Source organism: Bos grunniens, chromosome 18 (genome assembly GCF_055505025.1).
Source record: "Bos grunniens cultivar Pamir isolate PY7600 chromosome 18, Bosgru_T2T1.0, whole genome shotgun sequence".
In the NCBI taxonomy this organism is placed as follows: Eukaryota; Metazoa; Chordata; class Mammalia; order Artiodactyla; family Bovidae; genus Bos; species Bos grunniens.
Genome location: NC_141182.1, coordinates 52,641,432 through 52,658,876, shown reverse-complemented (window position 1 = coordinate 52,658,876; position 17,445 = coordinate 52,641,432). Strand labels below are relative to the sequence as shown.

General features: G+C 47.1%; 1 protein-coding gene and 1 pseudogene across 8 annotated transcripts in view; both read left to right on the top strand.

Annotated features, from left to right (window-relative positions):
- CEACAM20 (CEA cell adhesion molecule 20) overlaps window positions 1-17,445 on the top strand; it is a 103,036-nt gene that overhangs the window by 19,358 nt on the left and 66,233 nt on the right. The gene's annotated exons all lie outside the window — the stretch shown is intronic.
- On the top strand, window positions 16,278-16,398 carry LOC147354011 (small nucleolar RNA SNORA70; annotated as a pseudogene).

Here is a 17,445-nt window from a genome sequence, read left to right as displayed (position 1 = left end):
GTCAGGATACATCCTGTCAAGTCAAGTGTATCTCTTGAAATTCTTTTGGGGCTGCTTGACAGGAATCCCACTGGAAGGAAAAAGGAAAACTTGTTGTAGGGGAATTCCAAGATAAGAGTGGGCTGTGTTTCAAGGACACCCAGACCGGAAGCTCAAACCTCTGCAGGGACTTTTGTTCTCCCTTTCATATCTGCCTCCCTCTGTACCTTGCATTCATTCTTCTCTCTTCTTACAGCTTGACTTTTTCCCCAGAGGCAAGAACATAACTGCTCCTAGCCCCTAAGCTCTCTTGCATTTTTGGCCACCCAAAGGGAAACAGATTCTCTCAGGCTCCCCTGGCTGGGAATCCTGAGTGAGCACAGTGGCGTACTGGAGGGGTGCTGACCTGAGGCTCTGATCATGGGCAGCATCTGAGCTTCCCTACCTCACAGCCTCCCAAGCCATGCCCGCTGCAACCGCTAGGATCTGTCTCCCCAACCTCCCCACTCCTTTTAGTCAGGTGTCCCTTGTCTTGATTGTGCCAACTAGAACAATCCCTGAGTCACTAAAATCTGGTCTTCTTAGACAAACTGAACAATGGGAGGAAATGTTGGTGACATAATATGGACTGGACTAAGAGTGGGATAAAATTGCTTGTTGCTGAAACCTCTGAGCTCAGCTTCTCAGTAAGATTCAGTGATCTGAATTAAGGGTGGGGAATGCAGCCTGGCCTGTGGGTGGCATAACCCAGAGGTTGAGGGCATAATCGTGGAGCCAGCCTGGGTACAAGTCCTGCCTTCATCATCAGCCAGCCATGAGCCATCAGACAAGCTATTGTTCCTTCTACCCACAGTTTCTCTATCTAAAATGGAATTATAATGGAATCTACCTCCTAGGTTTGTTAGAAGTAACAGTCCTAGGATAGTGCCTGCTGGGTGATGAGTGGCTCAGTTCAAGAAACTTCTGGGTCATAGCAACCAAAGTATCAACACTTATGCAGCTTAACACTATACACAAAAATAAATTCACAATGGATTAAAGATCTCAGTGTCAGGCAGGACACAATAAAACTCTCAGAGGAAAACATAGGTAGAACACTACAGCAAGATCTTTTTGGATCCACCTCCTAGAGTAATGAAAATGAAAACAAAAATAAACAAATGGGGCCTAATTAAACTTTAAAACATTTGTATAGGAAAGGAAACCATAAACAAAAAGACAACCCCCGGAATGGGAAAAAATATTTGCAAACAGACCAACAAGGGATTAATCTCCAAAATATACAAACAGCTCATGCAGCTCCATATAAAAAACAAACCCCCATCAAGAAATGGGTGCAAGATCTAAAGATACGTTTCTCAAAGAATATATACAGATGGCCAACGGGAACATGACAAGATCCTTAACATCTCTATTAGAGAAACACAAATCAAAACTTCAAGGTGTCACCCTACATGGGAATGGCCATCATCAAAAAATCCTACAAACGGTAAATGCTGGAGAGCGTGTGGAGAAGAGGGAGCCCTCCTACCCTGTTGGTGGAAATATAAATAGGTGCAACCATTATGGAGAACAATACGAAGTTTCCCTAACTAAAAATAGAGCTGTCATGCGATCCAGCGGTCTCACTCTTGGACATATATCTGGGGAAGATGAAAACTCTAATTCAAAAAGATACATGCACCCCAAGGTTCACTGAAGCACTATTTACAACAGCCAGGACATGGAAGCAACCTGAGTGTCTACCGACAGAGGAATGGATAAAGAAAATGTGGTACATATATACAATGGACTGTTACTCAGCCACAAAAAAGGAATGAAACAATGCCATTTGCAGCGACATGGGTGGATCAGAGATTGTCCTCCTGAGTGATGTCAAAGGCAAATAGCGTATGATATCACTTATATATGGAATCTTAAACAGTGATACAAATGAACTTATTTACAAAACAGAAATAGAGTCACCAATGTAAAAAGCAATCTTATAGTTACCAGGGGGGTAAGAGGGGAGGGATGAATTGGGAGATTGGGATTGATATATACACACCACTATATATAAAATGGATAATATGGACCTACTCTATAGCACAGGGAACTCTATTCTGTAATGACCTTGTGGAAAAAGAATCAAAAAAGAGTGAATATATGTATACGTATAACTGACTCACTTTTGCTGTACAGCAAAAACTAACACATTATAAATCAAAAAGCAAAGCAAAACAAAATACATGCAGTGCTGCCTCTGTCTGCTGAGTCTTAATCCCAGTTTTTCCACTTGCATTTGGTGGCTGAGGCTTTGAGCAAAGCCCCCCTCTGTGTCTCCATTTCCTCCTCTGAGAGGAAAGCACATTGTGAAAACTGAAGGAGACAGGATGCGTTACAGCTGGGGCAGAATTAGTGCTTGCTAGATGTTCATTCTCAGGATAGTTACTGTCTCCACCCCTTCATAATGGCTGCTGGAGCCAACCCCTACCAGATTGGTTGAGCTGTTAAATATTCAGGAATGCCAGCTCCTTGTGAAGCCATTAGTAGCTTGAAATTGGTGGCAATATGCACTCCACAGAAACCGACAAGCAGAACAAATCAGGGCTTTTACTCTTCTTTCAGAGGACTAGTTTACTAGCACACATCATGGCCCCGATTCCATGTTTCCCAAAAATCTTCTTCTGTTGTCCACCTCCCTTCTGAGAACCAGAACAATCTTTTCACCTGTTTCCTGTAAGTTGCCACATAGGACCCACAGGCCCCTCAAGCCCCATATGGGAACTCAGCGTTGTCACCTGCACTCTGCCCTGTTCCGAGTACATCCATGCTCAGCCCTCCCACACCTCGCAGTCATCCCCAGCACCCCTCTGTCTCATACTACTTGATCCAGTAGGTCATCAAATCCTCTTAACTCTACCTCCAGAATATCTCCTGAATCTCCCATTGCTTTCCCTGTGGGTCCCCCCACCCCTGACACCCCAGGAATCCACTGGTCAGCTTTCTGTCACTATTTTCTCATCTTTTATGTAAGTGGAATCACACAGCAGATACTCTGCTTCCGCCTGACTTCTTTTACTCAGCATGACAATTTGGAGATTTATCCATGTTACTGGGTTATCAATAGCTTTTTCCTTTTTATGGCTGCATAGCAGTCCATTGTATGGAGTTTGCATCATTTGTTTATCCACTCCTCTACTGATGGACACCTGGGTCGTTCCAGTTTCATGAAACTAGAAATATCCTGGTCTGGGCCCTGTCCCCCATGGTCTGGGTCATCACAGTCTCCCCCATCTCCCTGAATTGCCCTCTTGCCCCCGCCATCTTTCCCCCTCATATAGCCACAGGGATTCCATTAAAACCGAAGTTGTGTCTTTGTTCTGCTCCCTCTCAAGCAGAGTAAATATCAAGTCCTCACCTCACCGACACATTCACCCCACCTTCACAGTTAGCTTTCTGCCCTCATCTCTCACCACCCCTCCCCACCACACTTATTCTCCTTTGGCCACCCCATCTCCTGGCTGTTTGTTACCGCACCATGCCCAGTCATGCTTTGACTCAGGGTAGACTGCTGTCCTCCGCCCAGTCTGCTCCCTCCATCTGGATGCTCCTCCTTTTATAAGGACACAGTCCTAATGGATGAGGGCCCACCCTAATGACCACAGCTTGATGAGTGCAAAGACCCTGTTTCCAAATAAGTTCACACTCACTCCAGGTCCTGGGAATCTGGAACTTCATCTTCTTGGTGGGAAAACAGCTCAACCCACAGTAACTCTTTGGTCTCAACTTGAGCTCCCTGTGGAGCCTCAGAGTGATCCGAGGCCTCCCTTTTTTTCCCACAGTAGATCAGCTTCTCTCTCCACCCAACCCTGCCTTCCTCACCACCTCACAAGGCTGGACCTGAAAACATTCTCCCGGCAGACCTCTCACATACAGCTTCCTGTCTCAGAGTCTGTTTCCAGGGACACCAGGCAAACAGGGATGCAGTGAAGTCTGGTGAGGGACTTGGAAGGGACCACACGTGACCAGTCTGAAGCCAGGCTCATGCCTCAGCCTGCTTCTGTAGCAGGGCGGTGAAGACCTCGTGCTGGATGGCCGGGGTTCAGATTTCAGTCTTGTCACACATTGGCTGTGTGATCTTGTAAAACTACTAATACCTTCTTCCTAGAGTTGACATTTCGCTGGTAGCTCAGTGGTAAAGAATCTGCCTACCAATGCAGGAGATTCCGGTTCAATCCCTGGCTCAGGAAGATCCCCTGGAGAAAGAAATGGCAGCCCACTCCAGTATTCTTGCCTGGAAAATCCCATGGACAGAGGAACCTGGCAGGTTACAGTCCATGGGGTCGAAAAAGAGTCAGACACAACTTAGTGACTAAATAGCACAGGGTTGACGTAAAGATTAAGTGAGTTAATCCAATAAGGCTCTTAAAACTGTGCCTGGCACACAGTACGCACTCAATAAATGTTTACTTTCATTATCCAGGTTTAGGTAGAGCTGGTCTGCAGACAACACCCCCACTTACCCAAAGGAGGCAGGTTCTAGGTTCTGAACTCCTGCTTCTAAATCTTGGGTGACTTCTCTGAATGAGTGGCTTACCTTATATTCAACCCCTCTGGAATGTATTTGCATCTGAGTGTTGTGAAATTTTATGTTACATTTAATGGACAATGAAAGCTAAATTTAAATTTTATTTTAGAAAGGAAAGGTGGTTAGGCGAATTGCTTCAAAAGTCCACAAAGTCTTGCCAAGGTAGATAAAATAGAGAGGTGTGTAACATAATGCTGTCCTTTGCAAAAAGCTCCAAATTTGAAAAAAGTTTATTGTCAGTGAAAAATTAAATCCAAGTGCCCTTCACTTCTTTTAAAAGAAAATTATAACATTTCATTTTGAAATAGTTTAATTCAAAAGAAGTTGCAGAAATAGGAGCAAGCGTTCCTGTGTGCACTCTTCACTTACTGAGATGTTTTTACTCACAATACTACTGATATTAAATGTGTGGTTTTCTTTTCTCATACTGTCTCTGAGTTTCTAACACCAGCTGCTGCTGCTGCTACTGCTAATTGCTTCAGTGTGACCCCATAGATGGAAGCCCACCAGGCTCCGCCGTCCCTGGGATTCTCCAGGCAAGAACGCTGGAGTGGGTTGCCATTTCCTTCTCCATAACACCAGCTAGGGTCCTGCAGTTCAGTATGACAACAGCTGCCCAGAGTCAGTCAGACTCCACAGGTTAGGGGCTCAGCCCAAAAGATTGCCCTCACTTCAGATGCCAGTAACAAGCATTGGGTCCCCAAGTTAGCTGAACTTCACTCAGACTTGGCTACAAGGTTGGGGGTTTCCACAGCCCCCTCCCTTTCAGGTTCAGTCATTTGCCAGAACAGCTTGTAAAACTCAGGGAGCACTTAACTTGCATTTTGTGGTTTATTATTAGTATTTTATGGCTGAACCTCGGGGCATGTGGGATCTTTGTTCCCTGACCAGAGATGGAACCCAAGCCCCCTGCAGTGGAAGCATAGAGCCTTACCACTGAACTGCCAGGGATGTCCCTCTTTTTTTTTTTTTTATAAAGGATGCAACTCAGAAACAGCCAAATAGAAGAGATGCATAAGGCTAGGTATGGGGAATGTGTGTGCAGAACTTCCATACCCTCTCTGGGAGCACCACCCTCCTAGAAACTTGATGTCTTCTCCAACCCAGAAGCTGTCTGAATCCTGTCACTTAGGGTTTTTATGCAAGTTTCATCACACAGGCATGATTGATTACACCATTGGCCACTGGTGATTCATTCAACCTCTAACCCCTGTCCCTTCCCCAGAGGTCCAAGGTGGGATGAGGGTTAGGGTTAGTTTAGGGTTAGGGTTAGAAAGTTTGACCCCTCTAATCGTGCCTTGGTCTTTCTGGTGACCAGCCCCTATCCTGATGCTTTCTCAGTTCAGTTCAGTTGCTCAGTCGTGTCCAACTTTTTGTGACCCCATGAATTGCAGCATGCCAGGCCTCCCTGCCATCACCAACTCCCGGAGTTCACTCAAATTCACATCCATCGAGTCGGTGATGCCATCCAGCCATCTCATCCTCTGGCATCCCCTTCTCCTCCTGCCCCCAATCCCTCCCAGCATCAGAGTCTTTTCCAATGAGTCAACCCTTCGCATGAGGTGGCCAAAGTACTGGAGTTTCAGCTTTAGCATCAGTACTTCAAAAAACACCCACGACCAATCTCCTTTAGGATGGACTGATTGGATCTCCTTGCAGTCCAAGGGACTCTCAAGAGTCTTCTCCAACACCACAGTTCAAAAGCATCAATTCTTTGGCGCTCAGCCTTCTTCACAGTCCAACTCTCACATCCATACATGACCACTGGAAAAACCATAGCCTTGACTAGACGGACCTTTGTTGGCAAAGTAATGTCTCTGCTTTTGAATATGCTATCTAGGTTGGTCATAACTTTCCTTCCAAGGAGTAAGCATCTTTTAATTTCATGGTTGTAATCACCATCTGCAGTGATTTTGGAGCCCCCAAAAATAAAGTCTGACACTGTTTCCACTGTTTCCCCATCTATTTCCCATGAAGTGATGGGATCGGATGCCATGATCTTCATTTTCTGGATGTTGAGCTTTAAGCCAACTTTTTCACTCTCCTCTTTCACTTTCATCAAGCGGCTCTTTAGTTCTTCACTTTCAGCCATAAGGGTGGTGTCATCTGCATATCTGAGGTTATTGATATTTCCCCCGGCTTTCTAGGGACCCCTAATAACCAATCACGTCATTTGCCTACAGTGAACACTCTCACTTTGAAGATTTCAGGAACTGTGTGCCAAGAACTGGGGTCAAAGACCAAATATTTAGTTTCTGTTGTATCACACCCAGCTTTCCCTCAAGGCTCCCATTTTACATAACAATAGCACCTTGTCAAAATCAGGAAATTGATATAGGCAGTGCTGTTAATTCAGTATCACATTGTTTTTTAAAGAGCCTAGAAAATACGAAAGAATGAAAAAAACCCTTTCAAGAGGGTGTGAGTTATAGGTAAACTGCAGAGTGGGTTGGATCTTTAGGAAACCATCTGCCGGGGGCTTATTTCAGGCAGATTCCCCAGCCAGCAGCTGCAGGCTGCTAGGCTGGAGTGTGAAGCCCAGGTGCATGTGGTGCCTAGTGGTGAAGTGCCGGACCCTGGGTCCAGCCGGTCTGTCTGCTCTGTAGTGATTATGATATGATTTCAGATCCACTTGTTTATGGCAAAAATGAAGTTGTTTTTAAGAGTGAAGTTGTTTTCAAGGATGAAGGTACTATTTTGAGGTAAAAATGAAATCGGATGTCAGGATGTCATCTTCCACATCTGGAGTTGCTGATAAGCACTAGTAGCTCAGCTGCTCGGAGACCCCACTGGGGGCTTGTCAATAAGAACAGATGAAAAGGCAACTGTGGGCATCGGGTGTTTAGAGTATAAATGCGCAGAATTTACGAGGACCATCCAAGAGTGTCCGGTCTGGACAAAACTACCTTTTGCTGATCTAAATAAATCTCTCTGTGGAATCTAAGAAAAAAAGGGAAGGGGGTACACATGAACTTACAAAACAGAAGTAGAGTCATGGATGTAGAAAACAAATTTATGGTTACCAGGAGATGAAGAGGAGAGGGATAAGTGGGGAGACTGGGATTGACGTATACACACCACTATATATAAAATAAAAAACTGATAAGAACCTGGTGTAGAGCACAGGGAACTCTACTCAATAGTCTCTAATGGCCTATAAGGTGGTGGTTGTTCAGTTGCTAAGTTATGTCCAACTCTGTTGATACCCTGTGGATTGCAGCACCCCAGGCTCCTCTGTCCTCCAGCATCTCCCAGAGTTTGCTCAAATTCATGTCCATTGCGTTAAGGATGTATCTAACCATCTCATCCTCTACCACCCCCTTCTCCTTTTGCCTTCAATCTTTCCCAGCATCGGGGTCTTTTTCAATGAGTTGGTTCTTCACATCAGGTGGTCAAAGTATTGGAGCTTCAGCTTCAGCATCAGTCCTTCCAGTGAATATTCAGGGTTGACTTCCTTTGGGATTTACTGGTTTGATTTCCTTGCAGTATATGGGAAATAAATCTAAAAAAGAGTCGTTATGTGGATATGTATAACTGACTCACTTTTCTGTACACCTGAAACTAATCAACTGTGCTCCACATTTTAAAAAGAGAAAAAGTAAAAATAACTCTCTGAAGACCTTGAGTTTTTAGCTTTTGCCACTGCAGAAGTGACTCTCTTCCTCTCAGGGGCAAAAAGCCATCAGCAGCCTAGAGAAAGATCATCCTGCCGGCCAATGCCAACATTTTCCCCTAGCAACGTGCTCTAGCAATGAAAAGACTTTTGTTTTCCCTGGTTGGTAGCTGGACATCATCTCATGGTTGGTTAAGCAGCCTTTCCCAAGAACCAATTTGTTTAAGGGTACAGCTCAACTGAACTTCGGAGAAGGCAGTGGCAACCCACTCCAGTATTCTTGCCTGGAAAATTCCATGGGCGGAGGAGCCTGGTAGGCTGCAGTCCATGGGGTCGCTAAGAGTCAGACATGACTGAGCCACTTCACCTTCACTTTTCACTTTCATGCATTGGAGAAGGAAATGGCAACCCACTCCAGTGTTCTTGCCTGGAGAATCCCAGGGACGGGGGAGCCTGGTGGGCTGCCGTCTATGGGGTCTCACAGAGTCAGACACGACTAAAGCGACTTAGCAGCAGCAGCAGCAGCAGCAACCAAATTTGGACTATATTTCTTTCATCTTCCTTGCCTGGAACAATAGTGTAGTTCATCTGTCACTGATGTGCAGAAAAGTGAAAGTGTTAGTCATTCAGTCATGTCTGACTTTTTGTGACCCCACGGTCAGTAACCCACTAGGCTCCTCTGTCCATGGGATTTCCCCGGCAAGAATACTGGAGTGGGTTGCCATTCCCTTCTCCAGGGGATCTTCCCCACCCAGGGATTGAATCCAAGTCTCCTGCATTGTAGGCAGAGTCTTTACCATCTGAGCCATCTTTCTTTACTGACTTCTTACATACATACATACATTATCTTGTATGCTGCTGCCTTTTGAAATTATTAAAATTCTCACAGTGAGCCTGTTAGATAAAATATTTGACAAAGACTGTCTCAGTCTCTAAGCTCAATTTGCCCCAAACAAAACACCGTCCCACTCCTACTTGCTTCTGAGAAAGAAAACATTTTGTCCCCAAACTGAAACTGAAGCCCACCATGTGTTCTGCATCTTTACTCACTAGAGAAATGTACAGATCACTGCTCGTGGAGCCCCTTTGCCGGACAGACCCCCACCTGACCCTTTGGAGATGGACTGTTGGTGGCTGGCTGCTGATTGGCTTCTGCTAGGGCTGGAGAAGGAAACGGCAACCCACTCCAGTGTTCTTGCCTGGAGAATCCCAGGGACAGGGGAGCCTGGTGGGCTGCCATCTATGGGGTCGCACAGAGTTGGACACGACTGAAGCAACTTAGCAGCAGCAGCAGCAGGGGATCAGTCAGAGAAGGCAATGGTACCCCACTCCAGTACTCTTGCCTGGAAAATCCCATGGAAGGAGGAGCCTGGTAGGCTGCAGTCTATGGGGTCGATAAGAGTTGGATATGACTGAGTGATTTCACTTTCACTTTTCACTTTCATGCATTGGAGAAGGAAATGGCAACCCACTCCAGTGTTCTTGCTTGGAGAATCCCAGGGACGGGGGAGCCTGGTGGGCTGCTGTCTATGGGGTTGCACAGAGTCAGACATGACTGAATTGACTTAGCAGCAGCAGCAGCAGCAGCAGCAGCAGCAGCAGGGGATCAACTCCATGGCCTCAGGTGGATTGGCTTCGCTTCTCAGAAATTGCTTATTATTTCCAATTAACGTCTTCTGCCTAAAGATGTCCTCCCACATCTAATGCTACGCTAATGAGAATGTGGTGCTTTGACATCCTGGGGAAATAAGACTGTGCCTGGCTGCTCTGCTCTCTCCCTGCCCACCTCCACCAGGCTCACTCTATCTTCTGGTCCCCCACCCCCAACCCTGGCCTCCCACCACTCCCTGCCTCCTGCAATCCCACTGTTGGTGAGAAATCAACTTTGACACATGCTCAAGACTAAGAAATTTATGTCTAGCTTTTTCCACTTGGGAGTCTGGGATGGATTAGAAGCCCTGGGGTGGGTGAAGGAGGGGGTTCTGAGTGCGCCCCTCTTGGTGCCCACACTGCAGTCTGGGAAGTATTAGACTCCAGGCTCTGGAGCCAGATAGGTATGGTTTGCTGCTGATTCAGTCATGACTTAGAAAAAGAGACTTATATTGCTGAGCCTCAGTTTCCTCATCTGTGAAATGGGTATTGAATAGTATTTATCTATGAATCTGTAAAATTGATTTTGTTAATTAACTTCCAAGGACAAAAGGTGGAGAAACATCATTCTCTAAAATCGACTCTCAGAGACTTGGACATTTGAAATCAAACTAATGAGAATGGGACATTCCATTTTTGCCTGAGGGGTCTAAATAACTCTGACCTGGAGACATAATCTCCAGCCCCAGCCCAGGTTCAGAGCTTCAGATAAGGGGTCTCCAGGCTCAGTGTTACATACTGAGCTTAATTTCATAGCTTCCAAGGAAACGGGGTGCTGAATTCTCTTCGCAGCCCAGGCCTTATTGATCCTCTTGCTCACAGCCCTGCTTTTCTTTGTCAGTCAGTACACCAAGTCAGCAATTCCCTGGCGGTCCAGTGGTTAGGACTGCACGCTCTCACTGCTTAAGGTATGGGTTCAGTCCCTGGTTGGGGAACTAAGATCCCACAAGCTGCTTGGGATGGCAAAAAAAAAAAAAGTATCATTTAAATTTCACCCATACATTACCCTTCCCCACATCTAATATAACCCTAGGTCTTCTGCTTGGGGAGAGAGCGCAGAGGATTCGGAAGTCCTCTGCTGCAACATGAATAAATTTGAGTTGTCAAACTGTGGGAAACCTTCCCAGTGTCCTTATCAGATAAATTTGATCACGCCTCATAATTTCGCTGCCAGGGCTGAAAGAGCTAACGCAGAGAAAGTGTTTAACAAATTTCTTGGCTCATGAATTGTTTTAACCGCGTTTTACAAGTTTTCTGTATTATGATGCATCTGGGGCCTTGGTGACCCTTGACAACCTACAGAGTTGGCTGATTCCTAAAGATAGCAAAAGGCTTGCCTGCTAGCAGGCCTTTCATATGCAAATAAACCAACCCAGAACTCTTGTCCCCAGCCGCTTTCTTTTTCTGGAACGCTCCTGTTTGGGCCCAGTATCGCCTTCCTTCATCAATCAACTAGGGACAGCCCTTTAACGCCTCAGGGCCCACTGAAATGATTCAAACAAGCCAATTTTAAGCTGACTTAACCCTGCGGGAGGTTCCATCCCGTATAAACCACAATAAAGGCTCTCACCCACCTCCCCACCCAGGCCTGAGAGCAACCTCAGTGTTCTCTCATGGGGCCTTTCAGGGCTTGACTTATCCCCCTCCTCTTGGGACCTATGAGTCATTACCTATCTTTCCATTGGCAGTTGAGTCTTGATCTCTTGGCCTCACCATGCCTGAATAGAAGTAAAATCTACATTCTAAAACGTCCCACCTGTGCTCACGAACCCATCAGTCAGCCCTGACTCCAGTCCCACCCTAGCTTGTTCTCATCTGCCCCCCGACTCAGATGACACAGCCAGCAACCGTACCAAAGGGCATCCTCTGGTCACTTGCAGAGGGAAGCAGCTAGATTCCCAGGGGAGGAAGAGGAAGGCCAGGCAGGACTCTCTTGCTGATCCTTGCAGAACGGCCTGAGCCGAGTCTCCCAGGAGCCCCCGGGAGCCAGCTGTGCCTGCTTTCGCCTTTTCCCGGAGGTTCATTCTGGGGTGAGCTTCAGGGCTGGCCATCTCTACAAGTTGAGTGGCAACTGGTATGTGTTACCTGCATTTTCAGCTAGAAGAGAGGCCTGGAGAGCTTTCTGCTGATTCTCCAAGGAATCTTTAATCCTCCCTAGAAGGATTATGATGAGAACAATCTCATTTCAAACCTGCCCCAGTGATGTGGTTTGAGAAGCATGCCGATAGTTGCTTTTGGGGAGGAGGGTGGGTGGGGGATGAGGGGAATCAAGGGCAGCATCTGTCCCTGGCAGGCTCTAGCTCATGCTTACGTGGGCGTCATCCTTTGTGAGAGTTTGAACTCTGCTTAGGTCCTGCATACTTCTCTTCTAAATGCATGAGAAAATTTTTGGAGTGTGGTAAAACTGATGTGGAAAATGTTCATCATTTATGAAATTGATGTAAAGGGATGTAGATGTTCGTTGTACTGTTCTTACCTAATTAAAATTAGAAATTAGATAATCTAATTCCTAATTAGTTAATAAATCAATTTGTAAAATTTAATTCCTAATTAAAAATTAGGTAGAGGGCTTCCCTGGGGGCTCAGAGGTTAAAGAACCTGCCAATGCAAGAGACACAGGTTCAATCCCTGATCCAGGAAGGTCCCACAGGCTGCAGAGCAACTAAGCCTGTGAGCCACAACTACTGAGCCTGTGCTCTGGAGCCCAGGAACTGCGACTGTTAAGCCCAAGGACTGCAACTGTGGAAGCCTGAGTGCCCTAGAGCCTGTCCTCCACAACAAGAGGAGAAAAAGCCTGTGCATTGCAACTAGAGGGTAGCCCCGGCTCACCTCACTGCAGCTAGAAAAAGCCCACACAGCAATGAAGACCGAGCACAGCCAAAAATAAATAAATGAACAATTTTTAAAATGAGGTAGAATTACAAAGAAACGGACAACTACAGTAAAACTAAAGGCAAATAAAGCTTTCCCAAAGAAACAGGCCAGAGTTAGACCATCTTCTCTGTTCTCTTCCCTTGTCTGTCTTGCTTTAGGTTAATTCACAAAACTTCCATCTTCCCCTTTCAGGAAGTCATTAAACCTGCCGCCTTCCTCAACCATCACCACCTGCAGCCTCCCAAAAGTCTCCTGGCCCTCCCCAGGCTTGGAGCTTCAATATTTTCTAGGGAGAAAAACACTAGTCTTAGATCTCAGTCCAAGATGTCAGCTCTGCCGCTTTCTAGGTGTATTTATTATATATTGCTGTGTAAACAAATTGCCCCCAAAGGTGCTGGTTGTTCAGTTGCCAAGTCCTGTCCGACTCTGCGCCCCATGAACTGCAGCATGCCAGGCTTCCCAAAGATGTGTGTGTGTGTGTGAGCCTAGTCACTCAGGTATGTCCAACTCTTTGTGACCCCATGGACTGTAGTCCTCCAGGCTCCTCTGTCCATGGGATCTCCAGGCTAGAATACCGGAGTGGGTTGCCATTTCCTCTTCCAGGGGATCTTCCCAACCCAGGGATCGAACCCAGGTCTCCCGCATTGTGGGCAGATTCTTTACCATCTGAGCCACCAGGGAATCCCAAAGGTAGTGGCTTAAATAAGAAGCAGTCATATCACCCCTGTGGGAAGTGGCGTGGCTAGTTGCACCTGTGTGAAGGGTCCTAAACCAGAACCACCCCATGGAGCCCTTCCTCCATTCCCGACCCATAGAAACTGGGAGAGAGAGTAACGTGGTTGTTTCAAGCTGCTCGATGTTGGGGTAATTTGTTTTGCATCAATAGTAACTGGGGCACTAACCCAGGACGCCTTAAAGAAAATAGGAAGGAGGAAGGGAGGGTATGCTAGGACACAGCACGTGTTGTGAGAGGGCTCAGCCAGGCCTCAGAAGAGATAGGAAAAAGAAACAATGCCAGAGCATCATCAGTGCCCCGCACTACCTCACCTCTGTGCTCCTCTGTCCATCTTTCTCCTCCTTTCCTGCAGCTCTGCTTTCCCTGTCTCTCAGGTCATGGCATGGGGAAAGCAGGCTTCCTCCAGCTCTGTTTTTTTTTTTTTTAATTTTTAAAATTTAATTTAATTTTATTTGGCCGAACCATGGGATGTTAATCGCCCAGCCAGGAATGGAACCTATACCCCCTGCAGTGGAAGCATGGAGTCTTAATCACTGGACCGCCAGGGGAGTCCCCAGCTCCCATTTCGTAACTTCTCTTTGAGAGGCTGAGCCAGAATCTCTTGGTCTCAGTCCCAAATTCCCCAGGAAAGAGACTCTTGTCAGCCAGTGCCAGTCAGGCGTCCAGACTGGGATTCTGAAGTTGCACAGGTGTGCTCACCCCTGACCCAGGGTGGCATCTGGCCGCTCCTCTCCATGCCAGGCTGGAGATCTGGTTCAAAGCTGGAGGTAGGGGCACCGGGTGAGTTTGGAGTCCCCAGAAGCAGCACCTGTGACCAGGATTCAAGGGCATGTGGTTGATTTGGCTGCGGGATCCCCGGAAACACCTATAGAGGGTGGGGACATGGGAGGAAAGGGAGGCAACCCTAGGGGTACTGATGAGCAGGTGACTGCTGGGGACCTCTGAGAACCATAGCATGACATCCCCTCAGCCCCCCTCCTTGGGAGCAAAGTAGTTGTTATGGACCAAATCTTGCTCCCTGACCATGAAATTCATATGTTGAAGCCCTCACCCTAAGGTGACTATATCTGGAGATGGGGCCTCTTTACAGGTTCTCCTTTTACCCTTGGTCATGAATAAGTAACTAGTGGGGAGGTGCTTTGATACTATATAAATCTCTTGTTCCTCATCACACATTGGCTTTTTGAGTGAATTAATTTATTTAAATCAGTATTTATATATCAATATGGACCTGTGGCTTCCTGTTGATCCCTTACATTACAATCTGCTATCATGTATTACAGGTTGAGTTGTGTACCCGCCCCCCAATTTAAAATCTATTGAAGTCCTTACTCCCCAGGACTTCAGAATGTGACCTTATTTGAAAATAGGGTCATTAGTTAAGATAAGGTCAGACTGAAGTAGGGTGGTCCCTACTCCAACATGACTGGTGTCCTTTTAAAGGGGAAATTTGGACAATGACCTATGGGGAGAATGCCCTGTGAAAATGAAAACAGAGATCAGGGTGATGCTTCTACAAGCCAAAGAAAGCAAAGATTGCCAGCAAGCCATCGGAAGCTGAGAGAGAGACAGGGGACAGATGTTCCCTCAGAGCCCCAGAAGGAGCCAGCCCTGCCAACACCTGGATTGTGGACTCCAGGCCTGTGAAACAAATTCGTTTCTGTTGTTTGAGCCACTCTATGGCACTTGGTTACATCAGCTGTAGGAATCAAACAAGTTACTATGATTTATTTTGATGTCCCAGTTATCCCTTTTTAGGCCAGAGGACGTCAGGTGACTTCTGCATCCTCTCGTCATGACCCCATCCTTCCTCGTGCACGTCTTTACTTTCCAGCATAACAAGATGTCTCAGACTCACCTTGAACTTTTGCTGCTCTGGTTTTCCCTGGTGGCTCAGATGGTGAAGAATCTGCCTGCAATGCAGGAGACCCAGGTTCGATTCCTGGGTTGGAAAGATCCCCTGGAGAATGGAATAGCTAACGCACTCCAGTATTCTTGCCTGGAGAATTCCATGGACAGATGCTATAGTCCATGGGGTCTCAAAGAGTCAGACATGACTGAGCGACTAACATACACACACAGTCCCCTCAAAATGAGTCCATTCTACAAAGATCCCTGGTTCTTGATAGTGGTTAATGGTACTTAGAGGCCGATATCTGTGTGCTCAATACCGTTTAGTGCACACACACTTTTACGTCTACCTGAATCTCTTGATGACTTATGGAGAACCTCAGGTTCACACTGATGTCTAATTCCAGCCTACAGCCAGTGTCGTGCTGGCTTTCTCCCTTCCTGTTTCAGCCTCGCCGCTTTGACAGTGAGAATCCCGCTCCTGTAATCGTGAATTCATTTGCTTACTCAATGGACCCTGTTGCATGTTATGTGTGGCCTTTTCCCATGCCTACTCCCTGCCTCCATGTCTCCTTCACGCTGGGCAGACTCTGACTCCCTTCTCTGGGCCAGACAGCCCTCCCCCAGCCCTTGCCTACTAACTCTGTCCCACCTAATGGCTTTTGTCCCAGAGTGTTCAGGGAGAGGCAGGAAATGACCATTGTGGAATCGCCATGTCTACCAAGTGGAGTATCAGGACTCCAGGGGCACAAGCTGACCCAATGTCTGTTTTTTTTTTTTTTTCCCCTTCCTTGTTCCTGTGGACAACTATAAGGACAATTCCTCCATGCCCTTTGGACACAATATCAGGCAAAATGCAAATGTTTCAGATCCTCTTCAGTAATAAAAGGCCCTGAAACTGCCTTTTGTCCCAGGAGCTGTCTTGGTTCAGTAATAAAATTATGCAGCACCATTTCATCATGACAGCTCAGAATGTTACCAAGATTCTTGCTTCCCCAAGGCGGCTTCAGACTGGGAAGCTGAGGACAGAACAAAAAAGGGTGGGTCTGCTGTGCAATGGCTGCAAACAGCAGCCGCCTCAGCCTCGTCCGCAGCCGGTTGCCCTAAGGGACCTTGGAGACAGCCCTTTCCAGTGGACACTCATGACTGGCCTGCTGTCCCCAATCTAGGCTCTAGACAGGTAGGTGCAGTGCCTTTGGAAAGCCCCAGAGCATAGTGGCCGGTGTCCACATCGGGCTAGTCATAATGTCTGTCTGCGCCAAGCTGCAGAACAAGGAGCATGTGATGGATGCCCTCCACAGGGCCAGGTTCAAGTGCCCTGGCTGCCAGAAGATCCAAGACATGAGGATTTACTAAGTTTAAGGCGGATGAATTTGGAAACATGGTAGCAGAAAAGCGGCTCATCCGAGATGGCTAGGGGTTAAATACATCCCTAAGGGTTAAATACATCCCTAATCGTGGCCCTCTGGATAAATAGCAGATCCTGCACTGGCACCCCACTCCAGTACTTTTGCTTAGAAAATCCCATGGACGGAAGAGCCTGGTAGGCGGCAGTCCATGGGGTCACTAGAGTCCGACACGACTGAGCGACTTCACTTTCACTTTTCACTTGAATGCATTGGAGAAGGAAATGGCAACCCACTCCAGTGTTCTTGCCTGGAGAATCCCAGGGACGGGAAGCCTGGTGGGCTGCCGTCTATGGGTCGCACAGAGTCGGACACGACTGAAGCGTCTTAGCAGCAGCAGCACTCACGAGAACCTTGGCGCTGTCCCCTCCTTGCACATGCTCACTAATAAATCCTACTTCCCTGTCAGAAAAAAAGAACAAAAAGAATGGAATATTCTCCTCTATTTTCTCTGCCTGGGTTGCTGACCCGCTCTCCTCACTCCCTCCCTCTTTAGAGCTGAGCCCTGGCACTTGCGCATGCTCAGTCGTGTCCAACTCTCTGCGACCCCACGGACTATAGGCCTCCAGGCTTCTCTATCCATGGGCTTTCCCAGGCAAGAATACTGGAGTGGGTTGCCATTTCCTCCTCCAGGGGATCTTCCCGACCCAGGGATGGAGCCCGATTCTCCTACATTGCAGGTGGATTTTTTACTGGAAAGTTCTGGATGGCTGGGCCCAAGTGGGACAGGCTCTGGCACTGCTGTTATCCCCTCAGGGGGCACTGG